The following is an 8,817-nucleotide window of genomic DNA, read 5'->3' on the forward strand; positions in this document are numbered from 1 at the left end:
TCTCCTCTCCCACCTTTTGTTCATATGTGTTCTGTACCGTCCTCCAAACAGTGATGACTCCATTTATATTTCTCTGTCGGACAACATGGACCAACTTCTATCAACTCATCCAAACTCTCTCTTCCTCATATGTGGTGACTTCAACTGTCATCATGCCAGCTGGTTGGGTGTGGGTTCATCTCTCACCAGCCATGGCACCTCAGCAAAGGACTTCTGCGACTCATTGGGACTGCCACAATCTGTCAAGTTCCTGACCCGGATCTCAGTCAATGGAGTATCTTCTCTTCTGGACTTGGTTATGACTAACTTCCCTGCAAATGTCTGCTGCTCTTCTTCTGCTCCAATCGGTTCTTCTGATCATGTGCTTGTTAAAGTGGACATCTCACTGGCCATTCTCAGAGAGCCTCCTCAGCGCCGACGAGTCTGGCATTTCACTCAGGCCGACTGGCACGGTCTGCAAGCAGCCATCAATCAACTGGACTGGTCTCCCATCTCTAATGCCTCTGACATCAATTCTTCCTGGGAATTCTTCCAAAGCAAACTGCTCTCTCTCATGCACAGATTTATCCCATCTCGTCTTCAGTTGTCTTACCCTTCCTCCCATCCATGGTACACTGAATCTTGTGGTGAGGCAGTTGCCCTGAAACAACTTGCCTTTGCATCTTGGAAGGCAAATCCAACTGAAGGCAATCTCAGTTCCTTCCACCGAGCTCGAAACAAGTGTGTCTCTACCCTCAGGAGTGCCAGGAAGCACTATCTCTCCACACTCAAGATTGAACTCTCAAACCTGTCTCCTTCCTCCAAATCCTGGTGGCGTCTGGTCAAATCCGTTTCTGGTGTTTGTTCCCCCTCCATCCCCTCCCTTACCTCAAATGGCTACACAGTTGACACCGCACGTGACAAAGCCGAATGCCTCAACTCTGTGTTTGCCTCAAAATCTTGTGTCCCAAACCCATCTCTCTCTGTTCCCACCTTTCCCAGTCGAACCCAACTGCTCCTGGACTCTGTGTCCTTCTCTCCTGACAAGGTGGAGATGTTTTTATCAAACCTCGACTCTGAATCTGCAACTGGACCAGATGGCATCAGCCCTCGGGTCCTAAAATCCTGCTCTGCCGCTCTATCTCACCCTCTCTCTGTTCTTTTCACCCTCTCTTTTGCTCAAGGTCATCTGCCAGCATCTTGGAAATCAGCAAACATTACCGCTTTACACAAAAAGGTGCAAAAACAGATCCTTGCAACTACAGACCAATCAGCCTGCTCCCAATTATCAGCAAAGTCATGGAATCCATCATTGCTTCGGATATCAAATCCTGCCTCTTCTCCAATGGCTTGATCTCTGATCATCAATTTGGATTCAGACCAGGTCATTCTACTCTGGACATGTTGCTTCTGCTGTCTCAACAATGGATGGAGGTCCTCAATGTCAAACAGGAAATCAGAGCTGTCTCACTTGACATATCACGTGCCTTCGATACGGTCTGGCACCCAGGTCTGCTCACCAAACTCACCTCCTATGGTATTCAGGGAAATCTCCACTCATGGCTTGTGGATTTCCTCTCTGGTCGAAGACAACGTGTGGCCCTGAATGGATTTCTCTCATCTTCCCTGCCTGTTCTGGCTGGAGTTCCCCAAGGTAGTGTTCTGGGCCCTGTGCTATTTCTGGTCTTCATCAATGATCTCTCTGACTCTCTGGAAAATCCTCTCTATCTCTTTGCTGATGACTCCACTATCTGCCGCTCCATTCCTCATCCCTCAGATCGGCAGTCTGCAGCCTCCTCACTCTCTGCAGACCTGGACAAAATCACAGACTGGTCAAACAAGTGGAACATGTCTTTCAATCCTGACAAATCTCACACTCTTACAATGTCTCTCCGAAAGGACCGACTGGAAAACCCTCCCATCTACTTTCTCAACAATCCTCTCCAAGAAGTTCTGTCGCTCAAGCTTTTGGGTCTCACTATCTGCCATGATTTTTCTTGGGAAAACCACATTTCCAAGCTGGCCTCCAAAGCCAGTCGCCGACTGGGCATCCTCCGTCATGTGAAGTCCTTCCTTGGCACACCTGAGCTCCTCACCACATACAAGGCTTTCATTCGCAGCTCAATGGAATACTGTTCCCCCCTCTGGGCTGGTGCTCCTGCCTCACACCTTGCTCGGCTTCACGCTGTTGAGGCCAAAGCTTTCAGAATCATTGGAATCTCCTGCGATGAAGTCAACTCCGAGGGCCTTTCACTCACTCACCGCAGGCAGGTTGGTGGTCTTTCTGTCTTCTACTCCTCTCCGGCCTTGCTCCCCCAGCTCTCTCTGTGCTCTGTCCCCCCAATATTCCTTCAGGTCGCACAAGATCTGCCTGCAACCCTCTTATGGTTAAACTGCCAAAGTCTAGGCTCTCTGCTCACCTTCACTCTTTCATTCCCCTTTTCTCCCGCCTCTGGAACAAACTCCCCCACTCCCTTCAATCCCACTCCTCCCTCCAGGTCTTTAAAACAGCTGTTCACCACCATCTCTTATCTTCCCCCATCGAAAACCTTGATCTTTTCTACCCCCGGTAATTCACCCCAGAGTCCTTGCAGTGTTCATATGTTTACTCCTCTCCCACCTCCCCCCAAGTCCTCCCGATGTCCCTGCTCTCAAATGTTGTGTTTGTGTCCTTCCCCCTCTCTCCCCATCTTGTCTGCCACTCCCCTTGTTTTTTGTGTTTTTGTGTCGGTTTGTCTTTTTGTGTGATTAATGTTAGCTCTTTCACGAGCCTCGACTTGTATACAAAAAAAAAAAAAAAAAAAAAAACTGCTGGAAAAGAACAGAAGTTTAACACAGTACTGTCCGTGAATTGAGTTCGATATCAGTTTACATCACTTTCGAGGATCAATTTATTTGCTTCGAAATGGCAAATGTGGTTTTTGTTTCTTTTAAACGTCACATAAACAAAATCTAGAATAATTTCAACATAATTCCAATGAACTTTTGGTTCTAAGTCATCTTGAAAAGTAAGTTCACCCCCACAAAAAAAATATTCCATATTAATTGCCAAGTCTGTATTTTCACGTATTTTCATTATTCTCATAATCGTTTGCACACATATTTTCACATGTTTTGGAAATGTTGCTTTTGAAATGTCAATTCTTGAAATCTTGCACGTATTGCTCTTGGTAATTTTGGACTTAAAGGGGAGGATGTCATGTATGAAGCTGCAAATATTCACCGATGTATCCCTACACCGGGACCGCATTGTATCCCTACGCCCCAGCTCGGATGGCGCTGCAGTGAATCGGGCCTGTATCGGCAGTGTGAATAATCGTGTACTACAATCGATCGTAGTTTGTCGAGATACCTCACAACACCAAACATGTCCCTGTTTTTATAATTCCATTAATTTAACATTTCAGTTGTGAGCTGTGAGTTGTGAGTTCCTGTGCCATTGAGAATCCCTCTCGGTGTGTGAACCACTTTGTGGTTGTGAGCTCCTGTACCATTGAGACCCACTGTAGGTTTCCTCTGCCATTGAAAATCCCTGGAGGTTTGTGAACCACTGTGTGGCTGTGAGTTCTTCTGTTTGCCATTGAGAACCCCTGTAGGTGTGTGAACCACTTTGTGGTTGTGAGCTCCTGTACCATTGAGACCTACTGTAGGTTTCCTCTGCCATTGAAAATCCCTGGAGGTTTGTGAACCACTGTGTGGCTGTGAGTTCTTCTGTTTGCCATTGAGAACCCCTGTAGGTGTGTGAACCACTGTGTGGTTGTGAGCTCCTGTGCCATTGAGAACCCCTGTAGGTGTGTGAACCACTGTGTGGTTGTGATCTCCTGTGTGATTGAGAACCCCTGTAGGTGTGTGAACCACTGTGCGGATGTGAGCTCCTGTGTGCTTGAGAACCCCTGTAGGTGTGTGAACCACTGTGTGGTTGTGATCTCCTGTGTGATTGAGAACCCCTGTAGGTGTGTGAAGCACTGTGTGTTTGTGATCTCCTGTGTGATTTAGAACCCCTGTAGGTGTGTGAACCACTGTGAGGTTGTGAGCTCCTGTGTGATTGAGAACCCCTGTAGGTGTGTAAACCACGGTGTGGTTGTGATCTCCTGTGTGATTGAGAACCCCTGTAGGTGTGTGAACCACTGTGTGGTTGTGATCTCCTGTGTGATTGAGAACCCCTGTAGGTGTGTGAACCACTGTGTGGTTGTGATCTCCTGTGTGATTGAGAACCCCTGTAGGTGTGTGAACCACTGTGCGGTTGTGAGCTCCTGTGTGATTGAGAACCCCTGTAGGTGTGTAAACCACGGTGTGGTTGTGATCTCCTGTGTGATTGAGAACCCCTGTAGGTGTGTGAACCACTGTGCGGTTGTGGCTCAAGTGTGATTGAGAACCCCTGTCGGTGTGTGAACCACTGTGTGGTTGTGATCTGTGTGATTGAGAACCCCTGTAGGTGTGTAAACCACGGTGTGGTTGTGATCTCCTGTGTTATTGAGAACTCATGTCGGTGTGTGAACCACTGTGTGGTTTCATTCATTACACACAAGCAAATCACGCTGCTCACAAAGTAACGTGTAAGGAGCGAAAGACTTGCAGACCAGACGGATTTCTGTGAAATGTGAATGTTCGGTGCATTTTTGGGTAAAAGTTGGGAACCTCACTTTTTAACATAATTATTTTATGCTGAATTCGATTCACCCGGTTCCCAAGCCGAATATTGAGTTTTTGATATTCTAATTAGCATAAACAAAATGGCCGCCAAATTGCCATTTTTGGACAATTTTTTGAAGAAGCATTTATATATCATGCATATGCACGCAGCTCTTTTACTTTAACTTTTCAACTTTTACCCCAAAGTGCACCTGGAAGCTTGAACATGGCCTTTTTCATAAATCCCTCTTGTCTATTGAGAAAGATGGCTTCTTATTTGTGTTATTGGCGATGCAGCAATGCTGACCGCTTATGGGAGTGACAGCAGGGGTGCGTTCATCTTCCCAATCAGCTAGCTTGTGCTTTGAAATGGACATTGCACTTTGAAACCCCCAACAAATTTAACAACGTACTGCCCAGGAATCTGTGAGTGTGTGCGCCACGGCCATGTGGTTGGATTGGAGCGGTGGTTGAGGACGAGGACGCATGTGTTGCGGTTTGTTTGGTGGGCTGGAACATGAGGAGAGCGACGTACGATGCTTTGCCTATTTTCCTTACTTGGCTCCAGATGTTTCAGGGTCCACTCGTGGCTTTCCCGTCGGCAATGTCGGAGGATGCTTGGATTACATTGCAGAGGACAAGTAGACATTTGCGGTCCATTGAGAGGAGACCCTTTCGTCAAGTTTCCTCTGTGCACAGCACCTGGAATCGTGACCTCTGAATGGGTTTTGGAACCATCTTACTATAATTCACCAAATGTCCGTCCGTCTGTCTGTCCGAAGGTACAGTATAAACTGCTGAACCGATCTCAAAGATATTTTGGGTGGATAATCCTGGGATCTCCAGGAGTAAAATAGGCTATTTAGTTTTCCCAATTTCAGCTTTGGTCTCCAGCATTCTCAGGTTTGGACTCCCGCATGACGTTCGCGTTCGCATAACGTTCATTGTTACTCCCGATAGGGAGTAATGCATTCACTCGTGTCCGTGTGTGTGTGTGTGTGTGTTCGTGTGTTTGTGAACAAGATATCTGGAAAAGTTCTGAACGGATTTGGATGAACGTTGGTGGGATGATTGCCCTTGGGATAAGGAAGAATTGATTCGTTTTTGGTGAAGCTCAGGATATTATTCCCGATCAAATTTTTGAAGGATTTTTTTACCATTGGAAGATAGGGCTCATTTTTTTTAACATTATCTTCTATATATTCTATATTTAACATTGTGATATGAAAATAGTTTTCATATTTGTTGTAAATGTAGTTTAAACTCGTGGTTATGCGTTAGAGCGGTGTATTTTTTTTTAGCAGCGTCGTCTTCAATGTTCCTTTTTTTGTTTTCTAATAAAGACATATTCTGTCATTTTAAAACCATCGAAGTGTGTATTAGGTTTCCCCGTTTCATAAAATGTATCGTTTGATACGTATAATGCTTAAAAACTGTTTTTTTTTTGTTTTTTTTTTACCTCAGAAGAGATATTAAAGCGCGGCGTGGATGGCGTCAAACACCTGGCGCTGCCAGCCCGCGGGCACAATGGGGCGAGGACGCCCGAGGGAGACGTCGCACAAGAGGGCCGCGCCCGCGCCGTCGAACGGCACCTCGGTGACGCGGAGGCCCGTGACGGCGGTCCGCAAGGCCTGGACGTCGGGGTCAGCGGCCTGGTCCGCTGCCATCCGGGCATAGTCGATGCCGAGGTGGACTGCGTGGGCGACGGCCCGGGAAAGGCAATCCGCCACCGGGTTGTCCTTCCCCGCGACGTGCTGGATGTCCGTCGTGTACTCGGACACGGCCGAGAGGTGACGCTGCTGCCGGGCCGACCACGGCTCGGTGACCTTGCCCATCGCGAAGATCAGCGGCTTGTGGTCGACGAAGGCAGTGAACGCCCGGCCCTCGAGCAGATGGCGGAAGTGCCTGACCGCCAAGTGAAGTCCGAGCAACTCGCGGTCGAAGGTACTGTAACGGCGTTCGGGCGGGCGAAGCTGCCGGCTAAAGAACGCCAGCGGTTGCCAAGCTCCACGCACCCATTGCTCGTGCACCGCCCCCACCGCGTAGTCCGAGGCATCGGTGGTGAGGGCGATCGGTGCATCGGGCGCCGGGTGCGCGAGCATGGTGGCGTTAGCCAAGGCGAGCTTCGCGCCCGTGAACGCCGTGTGCATCTGCTCGGTCCAGGTAACGTCGCCTTTGCCCGGCTTACCTCGGAGAGCTTCGTGCAGGGGGCGCAGGAGCTGGGCGATACGGGGCAGGAACCGATGGTAAAAGTTCACCATGCCCAGGAACTCCTGCAGCCCTCTGATCGTGCGGGGGCGCGGAAACCCCTTCACCGCCTCCACCTTGGCCGGCAGGGGGACGGCTCCGTGCCTGGTGACACGGTGCCCCAGAAAATCGATTGTGGCGGTGCCGAACCGGCACTTTGCGGGGTTCACAATCAGGCCATGCTGGCCCAGGCGTTCGAAGAGCGTGCGGAGGTGGCGTAGGTGCTCTTCGCGGGACGCGCTGGCGACGAGGATATCGTCCAGGTAGACGTAGACAAAATCCAAGTCGCGCAGGACGCTGTCCATCAGTCGCTGGAACGCCTGAGCCGCATTCTTCAGACCGAAGGGCATGCGCAGGAACTCGAAGAGTCCGAACGGCGTGATGACCGCTGTCTTCGGGACGTCCTCCGGCCTGACGGGGACCTGATGGTAGCCGCGTATGAGGTCCACCTTCGAGAAGAAGGACCTGCCCGCCAAACGGGCGGAAAAGTCCTGAATGTGGGGGACGGGGTAGCGGTCGGGAGTCGTGGCGTCATTGAGACGGCGATAGTCCCCGCACGGTCGCCATCCCCCGCCGGGCTTCGGCACGATGTGCAGCGGCGACGCCCAAGCGCTCTCTGAGCGCCGAACGATGCCGAGTCGCTCCAGGGTAGCGAACTCCGCTTTTGCCACCGCCAGCTTCGTCGGCTCGAGGCGGCGTGCCCGGGCGTAGACCGGTGGCCCGACGGTGGGGATGTGATGGGCCACCCCGTGCTTGACGGCCCCCGCCGAGAAGGTGGGCCGCATGAGGGCCGGGAAACCGGCGAGGAGGCGGGTGAATGCGTCCGCTGCCGGAAGCGTACAGACCAACGTGGCCGGAACCGAATCGTTCGGCAAGCCGCTTGGCAAGCCGCTCGTTGAGCTGGGCAACGCACATGCGAGCGAGCTGAACGTCTCGGCCTGGACAAGCCGTCTGCGCTTGACGTCGACCAGGAGCCCATTAGCGCACAGGAAGTCCGCGCCAAGCAGTGCCATGGGCACGTCGGCGGTGACGAACGTCCATCGGAAAACCTGCCCTCCAAACCGCAGAGAGAGGCAGCGTTTTCCGTACGTACGGATGGGCGTCCCGTTCGCGGCAAGCAGCGCGGGGCCCCCACCCGCGGCGTGCTTGTCTGACATGCCGGCGGGAATGACACTCACCTGTGCTCCCGTGTCGCACAGGTAACGGCGCCCGGAGAAGGTGTCCGTTATGAACAGCAGGCTGCTCGAACGGCCGGCGCTCATCGCCACAATTGAGCGCCGGCCCGGGCGTTTCCCGACCCGTTGAAGGAGCACGGCGGATGACACCGCCGAGCTTCGTGGCCGAACTTGGCGTGGAACCAGCACCAGGTGGTGGAGCTGGAGGAGCGCGGCTGGCTCCGCCAGGCCGGTGGAGTCGACGGGTTTCCCCGCGGTGGCGGTTTTCGCCGCAGCGGTGGGCGGGGCGTGGCGGCGTTCACGAGGTGCGTATCAGCATGCTGCTGAACCACAGCGTGCTGTAGAAGATGATGCTGTGGAACATCAGCGTGCTGTAGAAGATGATGCTGTGGAACAGCAGCGTCGAAGGCCGTGACGGCCACGCCAACGCTCGCCCGCGTGTCCGAAGCGGCGAAGTACTTGTCCGCCTCGGCCGCCAATGCTCGGGGTTCCGTTAGCCCGGTCCCGGCCAACGCGAGGCGAACCTGCGCTGGAAGTTGGCGACGGAAAAGCGCCCGGAATAGCGAACCGGGGGCTTCGTCGCCCAACAGTGACAGCATATGGTCCATTCGGACCGACGGGCGCGTCTCACCGAGCTCGGGGAGATCCAGGAGGCGGTCGGCCCGTGCGTCGTCCGTGAGTCTGAACGTGGCTAGGAGTAGCCGCTTGAGTGCCTCGTACTTGTGGCCGTCCGGTGGGTGGCGAAGGACGGACACAACTCGAGCGGCCGTGCCGGGCCCGAGGG

The sequence above is a fragment of the Myxine glutinosa genome, unplaced genomic scaffold, assembly GCF_964187855.1.
Source record: "Myxine glutinosa unplaced genomic scaffold, kmMyxGlut1.1 SCAFFOLD_252, whole genome shotgun sequence".
NCBI lineage: Eukaryota > Metazoa > Chordata > Myxini > Myxiniformes > Myxinidae > Myxine > Myxine glutinosa.